This window comes from Canis lupus, chromosome 10, assembly GCF_003254725.2.
Source record: "Canis lupus dingo isolate Sandy chromosome 10, ASM325472v2, whole genome shotgun sequence".
In the NCBI taxonomy this organism is placed as follows: Eukaryota; Metazoa; Chordata; class Mammalia; order Carnivora; family Canidae; genus Canis; species Canis lupus.
The window spans coordinates 46,806,631-46,822,955 of record NC_064252.1 but is presented as its reverse complement, the minus strand read 5'-3'; the positions used below and the strand labels follow the sequence as shown (position 1 = coordinate 46,822,955).

Here is a 16,325-nt window from a genome sequence, read left to right as displayed (position 1 = left end):
AGTCATCCTAATTTCTCAGAGAAGTAAACTAAGATTAGCAGATTAATTATTTGCCCCAGGTCATACAGCCAGAAAGTGGCAGAACTAGAACACAAATCAAGTCCATTTGTAGAATGCATGCCGATTTACACACCAATACACGTAGCCCCTCATGAGCAGTGAATCAGCTTTTTAGAGTCTGACTGTAGGTTTTATGTTGTCAAACTATGGGAAATGAGCCACGTCCCCTAGGGTCTCAATGTAGAGCAAGAATCTCACATCTTCTATGTGGTCTGTTGTTTTTAGGAGGAAAGGTGGGAAGGGGGCCAATGGAGAAGTTTGTTTTGAGGTGACTATGAGACCCTTTCTATGGATGGCAAAAGCCTCTGTCCCGTGGATATTCTCTTCCTAGGGAACTTCACACTCTGTTTTCATGCAGACACCCAAGGGAGCAGCAGGTCACAAGGCTTCTAATGTCCTACTGTAGTGTCAGGAATGTAGAAATCTTAGTTTTCTGGTTGGCAAGTAGGAGATGAATTAAATTACCTCAATAGGATTATTGGTGTGGCCAGTAAGACATTCACCTCTTGTATTTGATGATAGTTTGGTGCTGTAGGGAGAGGATTTGGGAGTTTTGTGATAATCCTTGTCTATGGTATGATTGATGTCTTCTTGATTTAACCTAATGTTTTTCAAGTCCGCGCTTATATTTTTCATTCGTATCTTTAACAAAAATGAGAGGAGCCTGGATGGCTCAATCAGTTAAGTGTCTGCCTTTGGCTCAGGATGTGATCCCAGGGTTCTGGGATTAAGCTCCAAGTTGAGCTCCCTGCTCCATGTGGAGTCAGCTTCTCCCTCTGCCTCTATGCCCCTCCTCCCCACTCCACCCATGATCTCTCTCTTTCTCAAATAAGTAAAATCTTTAAAAAGCGATAATAAGAACTGTTGCTAGTTTTTATCTTTGAGAGAACCTAAGGTGAAAATTGAGGTGTGGAAAATTGAGCAGTTTGCTGAAGGGTCACACAGGTAGTGCTGGAAATGAATTTAATGATTACTTTTAGCTCAGGGTAAGCTCAACTAGAACATTAAAAAAAAAAAAAGCTGATTATTTATAAATGGAGTTTCTATTGGCAACAATAATACTAGTTGGGATTCAAGTAATTTGAAATTAAATTAAGAGCCCAAGTGTTTTGATATGGTCTGGAGGTGTCATTCATGCATTTTCCACGGTTGTTCAAGAACATTCAGTCTGGTTCTTTAGGCCGAGTTGATAAATGAGTATTTTTGGAGACTGAGAAGTAAAGTACAAGTTTCGTGTAACCCTTGTTGAGAAGTCTTTAAAATCAGAATTAAGTCTATACTGACACTTTGGCCTACTGGAGAGTTTCATGTTTCAAGTTTTTGTTCATTCTTAGGTTCATGGATCATAAGTAGGGAAACCACAAATAAAAATTTTAACCAAAAAGAAGCTCTTAAAAAGAAATATGTTCATGAACTTGAAGTGGGAATTAGTCATTGTGTTCTTAAATATTGACTCTTGCATGGACCAAGTAATCTTTGTTCCTAAGTACTGCTTCAGGCCATTGCCTTCTTTAATAACTAAGGCATTGTTGCTTTAGTTTGAGCATGTTCTATGGAATTTTGGCAATGCATGCATCCTCTCTCTGCATCTTAGTAAAAGCATGAGTAAATATTTTTTCTTAGCTTTGGTATTTTTGTAGCTTACATTTTATATGAACCAGACTAATATAATGTAATACCAGGATTACATAATTTAAGACGTCAGGATTGCTTCCAGGACTATGAGATAAAGTCTTCCTTTATCAGGGGGTTTACAAGCAGTATTTGTTGCTCATTCAATACCTGTAGAGAAATACCACAGAGCTATTTTCCAAATGAGAAAATGAAGTCAAAGAGGTTAAAGTCAGAGGGAATAGTTTCTTTAGAAATTGGATATGAATACACCATAGAACTTGGTCCTTATAACTACTGATTTTAGTAACGTATAGGTTTAGAAATTCCAAGAATTTCCAGTTATTCTTGTTACACACTGATTTTTTAATGAAATGTAATGAATAAATTTTTTTTAATTTATTTATTCATGAGAGACACACAGAGAGAGGCAGAGACAGGCAGAAGGAGAAGCAGGCTCCAAGCAGGGAGCCCGACGTGGGACTCGATCCCAGGTCTCCAGGATCATGCCCTGGGCTGAAGGCGGCGCTAAACCGCTGAGCCACCCGGGCTGCCCTGAATAAAATTTTTTCATTGAATATTTATTGTTCTACCTTGGCATTCTAATACATACAAAAGTAGTTTATAACATAGTCTCGGATTTCAAGGAGTTCATCATTTACTGAGAGAGAAGACCAACATGTGAACTAATTTAGGAAAAATGAGTATCAAACTCTCTAGTACTGTCAGGGGATAGGGGATCAGAAGGGGACGAGGCCAGGCTCCATACAGGAGTTAGGGCTTAATCTACACCTGAAAGGATGGGCAAGGGATGCCTGTGTAGCTCAGCCGTTGAGCTTCTGCCTTCAGCCCAGGTGTGATCCTGGAGTCCCAGGATCAAGTCCCACATTGGGCTTCCTGCATGGAGCCTGCTTCTCCTTCTGCCTGTGTCTCTGCCTCTCTCTCTCTCTCTGTATCTCTCATGAATAAATAAATAAAATCTTAAAAAAAAAAAAGGGATGGGCAAGATTTAGACAGGTGGAGAGGAGGATGTGATGGAGATATTCATCCATTCTTTCATTCATTCTTCGAGCAATGATTCATTGACCACCTACTTTGCTGTAATCACTATTCCGAGGTTCTGGGGCTATCCCGGTGAGTAAAACAGATATGTCAGGGAGGCTAGTTTGAATCGTACATGACATTAGGAATCATTTAGAAGTTTTTGTAATGTAGTATTGCTATATAATAAAAGCATTGTTTTTGGAATCATTTGAGAAGAAATTACATTCTGTGTCCCTGGCAGATGGAATTGGAGAATATGAAAGAAAGTTACTTAAGAATAACTACTAGTCTCTGTAGATTGTTAAGGCATAGTTCTAGTTGATGTGGTTATTTTAGTATTTGTTCTTTTTGTTATTTCTAAATTGAGTAGTGGCTGTATTAGAAGGGAATGTGTCATATGTTAAAGATTACTAATTTCCTCAGATACTGAAAGATATTTAGTGGAAAAAAAATCTAGAGTCAAGCAAGTTTCAGAAACATTGAGTTAATTAAAAATCTCTTTATGACAGGACTTCTCAGGACAGTTCATATACTATAATATATTTTGTGAATCTTCAAAATTGGGATATAACATGCAGTAGTTCTCCCAAATTATTTGACCTTGGCAAACTCTCTTTTTCTTTCTCTTTTTTAAAAGATTGATTGATTGATTGATTGATTTGAGAGAGGAGTGAGGAGAGGCAGAAAGAGAGGGAAAATCTCAAGTGACTCTGCACTGAGCTTGGAACCCAGTTAAGGGCTTGATCTCATGACCCTGAGATCATAAGGTAAACCAAAACCAAGAGTGAAACACTTAACCCACTGAGCCACCCAGGCACCCCTCTCTCTCTTTTAAAGAACATTTATTACCGTCTTGTGTTCCATCAGATATACTTTAGGAGTGACTACTTTCGGAAAACTGATCAAGGCAGGTGGAAGGCATGGTTCCGATCATCAGGAGCAGCACTATTTGTGAGAAAGGAAGATATTTCAGATATACCTCAGTAGGAACAGAAAAACGTACATTTACTTGCAGTTAAATATACTATAAATTATTCCAGATTTTCAGATAAAAATTCAAAATGGCATCCTAACATATAGTAGATAATAAATATGAATCAATGAAAATTTCATAATCTTAGACTGTTTCTAATCTTAGGATATTTAAAGTGCCTCTTTGGGAAAACTTTATATTCTATGTTAGACTCTTCTACTGTTTTGTCAGAAGATGTCCGTTTTCCCAGATCATTAGTATGAGGATGAGGTCAATTCCAAGCCATTAGCATATGATGTATGTACCTCTGTGTGTGTGTGTGTGTGTGTGTGTGTGTGTGTGTGTGTGTAGAGTGGGTAGTTAGGGAGAGGGGAACAGAAGAGTAACCAGCTTTGAAGTAAAATAGGTAAGGCTTTAGGATCTACTCATGTAGCTGAGTTTTCTATCTTTAAACTATATGTCTAGCTAGTAAATTAAGCAGCATATTCTGTTGTTGTAGTTCATCTCCCAAATAATAGCCATTTGTTATAATTTAAACAGAGACTTGAAATACTTCAGACTTGTAGCAGTTAGAATGCTTTTGACTGCAAGTAACAGAAAACCAAAATCAAAATTTAAAGAATAAGGAGATGTTATTATCTCATATATAACCAAGAAGTTTTGAGGGGGAATTGATTCATTCTAGGTTGATAACACCATCAAAGACCCGGGTTTTTTCATTTTTCTGCTGTGTCATCCTTGATGTAATGACATTGGCCGCAGGCAAGCTTCCTTCATGGTTGCATGATAGCTGCAGTTCCAGCTATCACATCTAGATGCAACAGTGTCTAGGCACAATATCCAGTGGCCTTGCACCTCTCTTTTTAAAAGTGACAACACCACCTCCTGTATGTTCCCATGCTCTCAATCCCACACCCTGCAGACTTCCCTTTGCATCTTTTTGGCCAGAATTAACATTTTAGCATGCCCCAACTTATCCCTGACAAGGGAAATGAATACACCATAATTATCTTAGACTAATCAGGATTCTCCAGTTGGGTCTGGGGTTGGTGCCAATCTTCCCTGAAGCATATCAGAGCATATTCAGCATACTCAGAGAAGGGTATATACCAAACCAAACTCAAATACTGTTAAAAGGAAGGATGGGATGGGGGAATGAATTTTTAGTAGGCAACTAATGAAGTCTGCTGCTACGTTCTTCTAGGCTATTTCGAAAGCTTTGAAAATGTTTTCATTAAGAACAACGGCTTAATAGGAAGATAAGTAGTATATGTAGTATTTTAGCCTAATAGGAAAATGTGATTTTTTTTTCCTTATGCAATTCCTTCATGTAATTTTAAAAAAGATATGAAGTAGTACGAGTGTGTCTGGCTATATGGTTATATATAATTCATTACTGTAAGGAAGCTTGCATTATAAAAATTTTACTCAAGAACAAAGTATATGCCTTTACACATGAAAAAAGTTTTGTAGAGTATTAAAATAGAGGTTCCAAATAAAATACAATTAACTTCTAAGTCAGAAAAATGCTACTCTGCGATGTGAAATGTCTCCCTGGTTCATGACTAATCTCTAACAAGCTGACAGAATGCTAACACTGTTTTTTATTAGGAACTTGAATTCATTTTGGAATTTGACCTCTATATTACAACATTGATGTTACTGTGTCGCCAAATCCTATGAAGTCAGATGATCTTTCTAAATTTATTGGAATTGGTACTTAATTATTTTCATTTATTAACCAAAAATCCCTATTTCATTTAAACCCAGTGTCATATTTTGATGTACTTTTTTGGCCTCTGAAATCAAATTAGGCCATTTGTTTTGAACAGTCTCACTTTCTCTATCTGCCAAGTTTCTTTCTTTTCTCTCCTTCAAATTGTTACTGTTTTGTTCTGTACAAACAGCCTTTTGTAGGAGTGGACCATGAGGCTGTCTGGGTCACGGCAAACCTTTGGGCTGGACAGAAGATGGAGTCAGACTGGCTATGTTTGATGAGGACCATTAGGTGTGATTCATTTGCTGAATCTTGGAGATCTAAAGTGTTCTACCCTATAAACACAATTCTAGAGCCATCCATCGCTCTGAGTACATCTCTTTCTCATGTTTATCTCTGTGATCACTCAAGCTATGGACAACTGATCTAGATACATATAAATGGTCAGTTACACACTTCCTCCCCTTAACCCACTTGATTCTCTCTTTGACCCCGTGCAAACTCCTCCTCAGCCATTGGTTCTGGCCATAACTGGTGGCCTGTTTAGGTGACCCGATCTTTTTTTCCCTTAATCACTATTTCAACAAAAATGCTTACTTAGGTTCAAGACTCTGAGTACTGAGAGGAATACAGACATTTATAAAATGTGATCTAAATATCTGAAGAACAGTTGAAGAGATAAGACTCACCTGTACTGCAAGGTGGAAAGCCTTCAGTACTCTCTTAACTCCCTTCGTCTCCCCGGGGGAGGAGGCTGCCTGCCTGCCCCACTCCTGTGCCTCTTCACTTTCATGCTGCTGTGTGATTGCACCTCTGCGGGCTCTTCCTCACCCTCTTCAAACAGGTGGCCCCTATAAATGCCACTGCCCTCCCCTTCTCAGTTCTTCTGCCGTTCAGGCAGGAACAGCTCACCTGATCACTTCTTTATCTTACTACCTTCTTTTGTCCTATCTATAGGACAATCAGTGATTCAGATCCTCACATTAAACATTAAAGCAGTATTGGCGGTCTGCCTCCTCTGTCTATATTCAGAAATCAGATTCTGTGTGCTAAAAAAACAGTGTCACTGACTTCTAAAATAAAAGTGGTGAGTATCCAGTTTTCCCCAGACACATAGCACAAGTCATCATCTCTTTTTTCCTTTATGCTTTCAGTAAACCAACTTTTCCATTAGCTTCAACATGTTAGGGCAATAAAGGAGAATTTCTCGGGGTGGTGTGTGTGCTCTCGTTTTGATTAGTTACAAATATTGACTAATAGAGGCTTCAGTTTTTTATCATTGTGAAAGTATAATGTTTCAGTGGGGAAGTAAATAGATTTATGCCTTGGGAAGAATGTATTTCAGTTGGCATATGATCATTTATCAGTTGTGGCCTTTCCACAGATGGACATACCATTCTTAAATACTTGCTTGTTTTCAGCCCTAATTGCCTTCAGAATTGTTCTGCTGTGCACTGCCAAACCGTTTGGCTCACCCATGAAAATTGAATTCCATGGGATCCATGGCATTTTCTGTGGAGGTTTCTGTCTCTAGAAATCTCTTCCTGCTCCTGCCCCTCACCAAAATAAAATGTAATCATTTTTCAGGGTTTCATGTGTAATATCAATCAAAGTAGCATTCCTTTAATGGACAAACCATGATTTACTTAGTATTTCTCTTATTATTAAATATTTAATTTCCCCCTCCTAGGGTTTGTTTGTTTTTTTTAATATATATATTATTAATAATGGTGTGCTGAGTACTTTTATTTACAAAGTGTTTTAATATGTAAGGTTATCTCACCTGGTGTAATTTCTGGCTATTACAGTATAACTAGTCTTTAGATTCTATTTGTGTGTTTTCAGATTGCTCGGTAAACTGATCTTCTTGAAAAACAGTTTCCCATTTCACCTTCCTACTCAGGAATTTTCACTAGCTCACTGCTGCCTCTGGTCTAAAGCCCATACCCCTTTCATCGGCCTTTCCTATTTTGTTAAACTTTTTCCTTTTTGTTTTAACCAACTGCCTAACACTGAGCATTTACTTTCCACCCAAAGTTTTCCACATATAAAAAGTGGTACAGGGTATATCCTCATGCATTTTAGCTTTACTTGTGTTTTTGGATTATTTCTTTGGGATAAATTATCAGAAATGGAAATACTGTGTTCAAGAATGTAAACATTCCAGAAAACTCATAGTTAGGCTTCTTTTAAATAAGAAGATATAGGGACGCCAGTGTGGCTCAGCGGTTGAGCGCCTCCCTTTGGCCCAGGGCATGATCCTGGAGTCCGGGATCGAGTCCCACATCAGGCTCCTTGCATGGAGCCTGCTTCTCCCTCTGCCTGTGTCTCTGCCTCTCTGTCTCTGTCTCTCGTGAATAAATAATAAATAAAATCTTTAAAAAAATAAATTAAAAAATAAATAAGAAGATACAATTTATAAATTCACTAGCATGTGTAATCTTCCCAGCAGTGGGTATCATTAATCTTTAATGCAAGTTTAAGAGAGTGTGAGGGGGAAATTACCATGTTGTTTCAATTTCTGTTGCTTTTATTAGGAGTGAGGTTGGACACTGGCCCACATAATTTATTAACTAATTGTATTTTATTCAGCTTAGTTTTCAAGGCCCTATGTTAATTTGGACTTGCCCTTTTCACCTTATCTCCTATTATTCAAACCCACAAATATTTATTAAACTCCTACCAACTATCAACAAATACGTATACTCCAACCAAGCTAATCTCCCTACTGATCCTTTGAATATGGTATGATTTTCTTTTTTGTTGCTTTTGTGCCTGCTTTTTCTCCTCTGGATGTACCAGTCCCTTCTCTTCTATTTACAGTCTGCTAGCTTTCCCCATTCTGTGGGGGTTAAGCCTGAATCTTTTTTCCTCCAGGAAGTCCTCCCTAACCTGACTGTGGCTTTCTTGATAGCAAGGCTTGGGTCTGATGCTCCTTTTTACCCCAGTGCCTCATATAGGGGACAAAGAAGTGATACATTGACCTTGCTCAGAAAATGCATGTTGAGTTAGGTCTACATTGAACTTCCAGCTCAGACTTTGGGCTATTTAGTCCCTCGAGTCTGAGTTTATCTCAGCATCATCATATATTGGGGATGGTAACAGGACCTATCTCCAGAGTCATTATGAGGAGTAAATAGGAGTAAATGTCACAAAGGCTTATAAAGGGTCTAGGCTTGGTGAGCATTAGTGAGAATTGTCTTTAAATTAGCTGAACAAATAAACGGGTCATCCCTGGACTCATTGCGCTCCCTTTCTTTAGGACTTTCCCTGAGGTGCCACAGATGGGGCATGCTCTCTTTCTTGTGTTGCTATTGCTTCTTGTGAATTAGTTATGGACTCTGAACTCAATTCCAAGTTCTGAAGGAGAGGGCTTGTCTTTTAAGTTTGTTGCATGTCCTAAAGCACCGAGGAAATACTGATGTGTTGAGTATGGTTGAGTAGCTTTGGTAGCAGTGATGAGCACCTCATTTGCCGTCTTTAAATAGAACCTTTACTAGGAAAAATTACTTTCTCCTAGGGCCTTTTAAGAAATGTTTAGTTTTGTTACTTACTCAGCCAAATGGAGTTAGTTATTCAGTAGAAAATGGTAAAAATATCCAAATAACACCACCGGATTTCACTTTTCCATATAGTGTTTCAAAATGTTGCATTCATTAGTATTTGTGAGAAACCTATGGTTAATACCACAAGAAGTCATAAACTAAACCAGATTTTTCCCCTTTTTAACTTTTACATGCCTTGGATTAACAACGGTGTTAGTCCCTAATTTACACCTGGGATTTCCAACCTTCTCAAAAAGTTGAAACAATGATTCATATTTAGTCACCATGTGACTGGGTTATTTTCATTTATTGAAAACATAAACAACAAAAAAATAGCCTGGATAAAGATCTCCATGTATTTTAACTAGTGACAGATGCTATGATCAGAATTTCTACTTAAGTCAGGCATTTTTGACATACACCTCAAGCCTCGCAATTAAGCTTTATGCCTTTCCAAACATAACAGTTAACCAATAAACCAAAATATCAGCCTGGTCTGGCTTAGCTCAGCGGTCTTTTGATTTCTTCCAGTCTGTTTGATGTGGAGGCTTATTGAGATTTATCTACTGAGCTGTTCATAGTTTGTAGGGCTGAGAGCACTGGCTATATTATATAAGATTCCATTAATGACAGGAGAGTGTAGACAGTCTCTACAGTGTAGATAATTTAGTCGGTTGTGCTGGTCGTGGTTTTGTTGAAATTTTTAAGACTTTTGTCAAGCTTTTTTTTATTAATACTCAATGATTTTTCCTTATTTCCAAGTTTATACTGTGAGCCTCAAAACAGATGTAGTTCAATTGGTTCAATTTAGTAGAATGTTTTTTAACTTGCAGTAGAAATCTCCATGTAGATTTGAAAGCTTTTCCAATTATTTGGACCAGTTTATCCATAAGGAAAATAAAAATAGAAATCCATAGTAACCAATTATAAATATTTGCTAGTAGGGAGGTCAGACATCATTCCATTATATTGTTTGTAAAAGTAATGATATCAGTATTCTCAATTTTATAACCTAAAAGCTGCAAAGAACTTTCATATACTTACCTCATGTAATTATGGTAGGAATATTCAATAAGATAAGTATAACTGTCCTCATTTTAAGTAACCGTTGGAATTTAGATTATTAATTTGCTACATGTCTCATATCTTCTAATATGAAACAGAGCTGGTCTTCAAATTCAGATAAGACTCCTAATTCTAGTTATTTTCCCTTTATACTAAAGCTTTTTTGTTCTATAACATAACAGTATTTCTAAAAGTAACAATGTTCTGCCAGCTTTCCATTGGTTTGATCACATCCTCTTTCCTAAGAAGCAGGGTAAAAATACTCATGTTTATGCTGCTGGAAATGAGAAAATAAGATTGTATGGGAGGAAAAATGAAACATATTCACTCCTCCTGCCTTGGTTGCCCCATGTGTCAAATGGGAAAAATACTAGCACTCACCTCCTAGGATCTTTGGGTGGGTTAAATAGTTAATACATGCAAGGAGATTAGCAGATGCCTGTCACAGAATAAATGATAACACATTTAGGTATTGTTAGCATTCATTTACTCAATAGGGTTTATTAATTCACTGCCACGTGCCAGATAACCTGCTGGACTTTGGAAGATAAGTCAGTCAGAGTCTTTCCCCTCAAGGGTCTCACAACCAAGTACAGGAGGCATACTCCAGACTGCATGCCATTAGCATGAAGGTTCTGTATAGGGGCGTGCAAGGAGAGATCTGGAAGCACAGCGTAGGGACAGGTATCTATTCTCAGGGGCCTTCCTGTAAGAGGCAAGGTCTGAGCTTGAAGGATAAGTAGAAGTTAGCCAAGTGAAGAAAAGCAGTTGGGGAAAGGGAGCCAGGGGAAGTGATGATGGTGAAAGGTCGGTATGAACATGTTTCTTCAGGCCAGGGGTTCTTGAAAACTTTAATATGCTGGTATGTACTGTGACTCTGCAGTCACAGTGCAGTTACTCACTGAAAATATTGAATCATAGAATCCTTTTTTAATGGAGTATCTTGGGAAGAACTATGTTTTAAAGAACATACTTGAGGAAATTCTGGGTGGGCTGGGTGGTAAAAAAATAATTTAGGTCAGAAATGGGGTGGGCAAGGAGGACGGAACAGGGGACATTGATTAGAGTAATTAAGACAATAGATTTGACAGGACTTGATGAGAAATGAGGGGACCGGGGAGGAGGAAAGATGGTGGGATAATTGGAATGATGATGCCATCAGCAGAGGTGAAGATTTTGGAGGATAAGCATGTTGTTGAAGGATGTGGGGGGAGGTTGGTGGATAGCAAGTTCAGTTTGGAGTCTGTGTTTCAAGATGCCTGAGGGACATCCAATGGAAAACATATTCATGAAGCACTTCAGTATACTGGGTCTGGAGCATAGGAGAGAGTCCTGAGCTGCGTGAAGGATTTGTCCGTGTATAGATGGTATTTTATGCCTGGAGAGTGAATGAAATAACCCAGAGGGATGAGGTAGACTCCTGGGGCATCATCGTTTAGGTGACCTGTGGAGGAAAGAGGATCTCTCAGCAGAGATTGAGTATTTCAACAACCTGGTATTCTTTGGGACATGCTTGTCTGTTCTCCTACGAACCATGAGTATTTTGTTTTGTTTTGTTTTTTTGGAGAGTGCCTGACTCCACCCATGCAGGAAATCTACTCTGTGGGCTACTCCTTCTCCCAAGAATCTTGGTAGTTGCAGAAAGAGGCACTTCACCCACACCCTTAGCTCTCTGAGGAGAGCTGTGTGGTATCCTGCCCAACCCTTCCGAGTTCAGTGCTGGGAGGTGGAGCCATCTTGCATTGTTAAGTTTTTGAGTGTTAGGTCCTTAAATGTAACTGGAGAAATAATGAAAGAGAAGTATTCCATTGGGATTAAACAAGTTCAATGGATTTTAATTTTCCTGATAAACTATTATTAAGAAATTGTTTTGGAGATTTACTCTCTGAGTAGGATTAGCTAACCTACGTTTTTCATTTGGATAAGTAGTTCTTTAATTAGCAACCAAGATTTAGGGAATAGTTTCCCATTGCTTTCTAGAGCATAGGGAAGGTATGTGAAACTGCCAAATGAAGGTTTTCCTCATGATAATGAGGAGCAGGGAAAACAAGAGGAAATTATAATATGTTAAGGGAAAGGATTCTGTTCCTCCAGTGTGCCTGCTTTTATCTTTAGTTCTGGAAGTCTCTGCCGGCATGGCTTTTTTTTTCCCCCCTATTCTTGTCATGCCAGAAGTTGCATATTTCTGGCAAAATGTTCATTACTGGCAAAGGGTGAGCAAGAAATCCTTTGCCAGAGAATTAAGCAAGCAGAAGTCTGTCAAAACAAATATTCTAGTTTGAAAATACAGTCCTGCGGGGGAAGGGGGAGGGGTGGATATCGGAGGAGGCCAGGGCATGTTCTAAGGCTGTGTATTTATTTCATAAGAATTCTGTGTTCTGAAAGACTGTTGCTTGTAGGAATGCTAGAGGAAGCAAGACTGTGGTACATTAAATGTACTGATTAGGAAGGATGGGTTTTCTGGGAATTTGGGGTTCGCTTTTGTGTTTGGAAATTCAGCTCATATGATGGCAGCCTTTGCTAAGAGTAAAACATTTTGATAAGAAGTAAGCTTTTTAATTTTATTCAAGAGACATTTAACAAAACTTATGTTTACATGGAAAAGCTCTCCAACTGAGGATATTAAACATGTATAAACAGCCATGCGCATAAACACATGGTCTACTTCATAAGCATTTATTTGGCTGGAAAATGCTAACTTTAATATAATTTCAGTCTTAAAAGTATTGGCTGATTGATTCAAAAAGGGAAAACTTGGTTTTTCTTTCCCCTAACTTTTCCCCTCTACTTCTTCCTTGTTACCTTAAAAATTTCATTTTATGGAAGACTAAAATTATAGATTGGATAAATGCAAGGTTTTTAGATTTTTTTGCTATGTAGTTTCTTAAAGCTACTATTATAGAAGTTGTTCTTCTAGCTGGAGAAACAGTGTGGCATTTTTGCTTTCCACTGGGATGGGAGTGGGGGCTAATCATATTAAACCTCAAGAATGAAAACCATTGCATGCAAAAGTGGATTTTGAGGATTTCCTGACCACATATCTGTATACAGCTGACATCATTTTTTGAAAGAATTTTTAAAACAAAATATATTGCATTGTGCAATGTTGAAGTAAATGATCATGATAGGATATATTAGTAATAAAAAATAATAGTAATAAAATACAAACCAGTTTATTCTTATCTCCTTTTGGTGAATTTTAGACTTGCTACCCTAAGCAATTCAAGGAACACATGCCTTCTTCCAGAGCAGTGGGAGGAAACCTTCCTGTTCTTTGATCCTCCGATTTGATATACTTTAGTTACTGGAAGAGACATTAATTAATGTAAAATTTCTTTAATTTTAGTAATTCAAATGAATAAAATGTTTCTTAGGGTTTGAAAAGATCATGGTGCACCATTGGAATTTGCCTTTAGTAAATGTAACATTTGTTTTCTAAAGAATTATAACAACATACTTAAATTCCAGAACAGTAAGCAAAATAGCTTAAGTTCACTGACTTGAAAAAACATTCTTTTATACTGCACGGTTCTAAAATAAATACTTAAAAGAAACAGAGAGCAGGCCATTCTATCTTGGATTTCATTTTCCTTCAGATAGAACAGCTAGAACAAACATTCTTGCTAGTTAACATTGCCTGTGTTTTTATGCAGTTAATAACTGACCTGTCAATCACGCCCTATATAAATACGGTAGTTGAATGCTTTCTGCTTTAGAAGCACTTTTATTTACAAGAGCTGCCAGCCAAGATTTCCAAAGGACTCCACGGGCTGTTTGCTTTGATCTGTTTTGAGGGCTGGTCTCTTTATACCTGTTGGTTTGCTATTTATGATACCTTTGTGTAATCAGGTATGGGGAGAGCAGATGTGCAGAATAAACACGTCTTAAGGAAACCAGGGCTCAAGAGAAATCATGTAATTATGCACCAACAACTTTAAAAAGAGAGAGAGAATATTTTCTTGAATCAACTCAGTTGCTGTTTTGACAAGAAAACAGATGTTATGGTATTCACCCCAGAGAAGGAAAAGATTCTCTCTTAAATCTGTTTATAATGAATGGAGGTGGTGTGTGTATCCCCACCCTTCAAAGGGTACTCTCCTTTAAATTTGTAAATTGCTAAGATGTTGCAGCTCTTCTCAGTTGACTTTTACCTTTGACCTTTTTTCATTTGCTCCTTCCCTAGGAAATGTTTACCACATGTCTCTATCCAAATAATTGTCTTTCTGTGGGAATAGTTACCTTTGCATTTTCAACAGCAAATGCCTTTTAATGTTTGAGACTGGTTTCAAAAAAGGATGGCTTTTTGTTGTTGTGTGTTTTTATGATATGGTTTTGGGGTTCCTGCTTCTCCCCACTTGCCCCCATCCCTGTACTTAGGGGACCTGAAAACCAAATTTATCTTTGCATCCCCACAATGCCAAACATCGTGCCTCTAATAGCATAAGGGTTCAGTGAATGAAAGAATGGCTGAAATTAAGAGAAACCAAAGCCCCTTTCGTCTTGTTTCCAAAACGAACTACTGAGTTTAGTTCCTTCCATCTTTCGATTAAATGTTGCCTTAATAATATTATGTATATTATATTTACTGCTTTTCTTTAGGAATCTGAACATTTGAATATATTGGGGAGGTTGTTAACTTTATTTTACTTTGAAATTAAAAAGGTACTTCTACCTTTTTTGAATTAAAAATTTTGCCATCACTTTGTAGTGCTTTTGGGGATAAGACTTAGAGATTTTTAGGCACTTGGAGTTGTTCATCCTACTGCACTGGGAAATTCTCTTTATACTTTTCATACTGATTTTACTGACCTTTTTGGTCAGCAACTTTCCCTTTTGTGACACTGGTGTGAATCTTAGATTTTCCGTGGAAGAGCGCCTGAACACGTCCCAAGGTTTAGAAAGCAGGTCTTTTGTTAACCAGAGTTTTCTCCTTGCTTTGTTGGTGCTCAGAAAACTTTGAAAATCCAGTGTCTGTAACTGGTACTATTGCTGTTTGGTTCCTTGTTTACATAATTTTTAAATGCTAGTATCTATATGATAATGATTATAGTATTAATGTGTCAAGTATAAAATGTAGCCCCAAATACCTTTGGTTCAGCAGCCTCCCCCAGATAATCACCTCCCAGAGTAAAATTATTTCGTAAACTTTCAGGTAGATTAAAGCTTGGCTTTAAACTCTGTGTTCCCTTTACCCAGCTTATGGGGGTCAAAGGTGGTAAAGCCCTGGGGTTGCCTGGAGCCAGCACAAGCCAGTGCAGTCATGCTGCCTTTGTTGAGGCAAGAGCCTCTAAGAGGTATGAAACTGCCAAAATTACATTTGAGCATCTTTGGGCCTTTGATTGTAGAACCTTTGTTGGAAGTTAAGTGGTACAGGGCAGCCCAAGATCAGGCCAGAGAAGCAAGTAGGAGTAAACTCGGGTCGGCCATGCCTCATACACCAGGGTAGAGACAGCCTCGCCAATGATGCACACAGGAACAGTTTTGAAAGCCCGTGGTCCTGCTTACTTGGCAGATTAGCAGAGAGAAAGTCCCCTCCAGTATTTTCATTTTACATTCATCTAAGGCTCAAACCTGTTATTAAGATTTCTGAACAAAGGCCCTATTAACATACACCATCCAGATTGATGACTAACAGCTCTTCCTTCTAGGTACGTAAGGAAATCTGTAACACTTAAAGCAAAATAAAGACCCTAGTCAGGTTGGGGGTGGGTGAAGTAAGGTAGTGGGCGTAGTAAAGGAATAGTTTTGCCTTTCAAAGTCACTTTTCAGTGCTGTTTAAAATGGACTTTTCAGGGGCACCTGGGTGGCTCAGTCAGTTAAACATCTGCCTTTGGCTCAGGTAGTGCTTCCAGGGTCCTGAGATTGAGCCCCACATCAGGCTCCCTGCTCCGTGTAGAACCTGCTTTTCCCTCTCCCTCTGCCTACTGCTCCCTCTGCTTGTTCTCTCTCTCTCTCTCCCCCGCCCTTCTATCAAATAAATAAATAAATAAATAAAATCTTTAAAAATAAAATAAAGTTAAATGGACCTTTCAATGGTTGCTGCATTTTCTCAACTATGCGTGATTTACTGAATAATCTAAAACTTAGCACAGTGATAGGATTTTACTCAAATATCTACGAAAATATACTGTTTTTTAAACTTTCAAACATTGTTTAGAAAAATTCTTTTTTTAATTCTTTTGTATGGGCAATGTAGACTTATGTGAAAATGTTTAGGACAAACCCAAACACAATTCATCATGTTACTCATTTGCCAAAACTTTAAGCCGCTTTCCAGTATTTGAGAAATATGGTTTAAATTCACTAGCTT

The 16,325-nt window shown here is 38.0% G+C and overlaps 1 protein-coding gene and 1 long non-coding RNA gene across 10 annotated transcripts in view; one reads left to right on the top strand and one right to left on the bottom strand.

The window, feature by feature from the left end:
* THADA (THADA armadillo repeat containing) overlaps positions 1-16,325 on the top strand; it is a 332,024-nt gene that overhangs the window by 107,485 nt on the left and 208,214 nt on the right. The window lies entirely within an intron of this gene.
* The window catches only part of LOC112671198 (uncharacterized), a 32,445-nt gene that overhangs the window by 743 nt on the left and 15,377 nt on the right, over positions 1-16,325 (bottom strand). The window contains exons 2-3 of one of the 3 annotated variants that reach the window (XR_007413599.1): positions 13,185-13,319; positions 3,565-3,660 (exon numbers count right to left, since the gene is read on the bottom strand). This is a non-coding gene — a long non-coding RNA (uncharacterized LOC112671198). Of the gene's footprint in view, positions 1-3,564; positions 3,661-6,094; positions 6,733-10,199; positions 11,460-13,184; positions 13,320-16,325 lie in introns of those variants that run through there. The other 2 variants (XR_004803042.2, XR_003143462.3) reach the window with 2 other exon arrangements.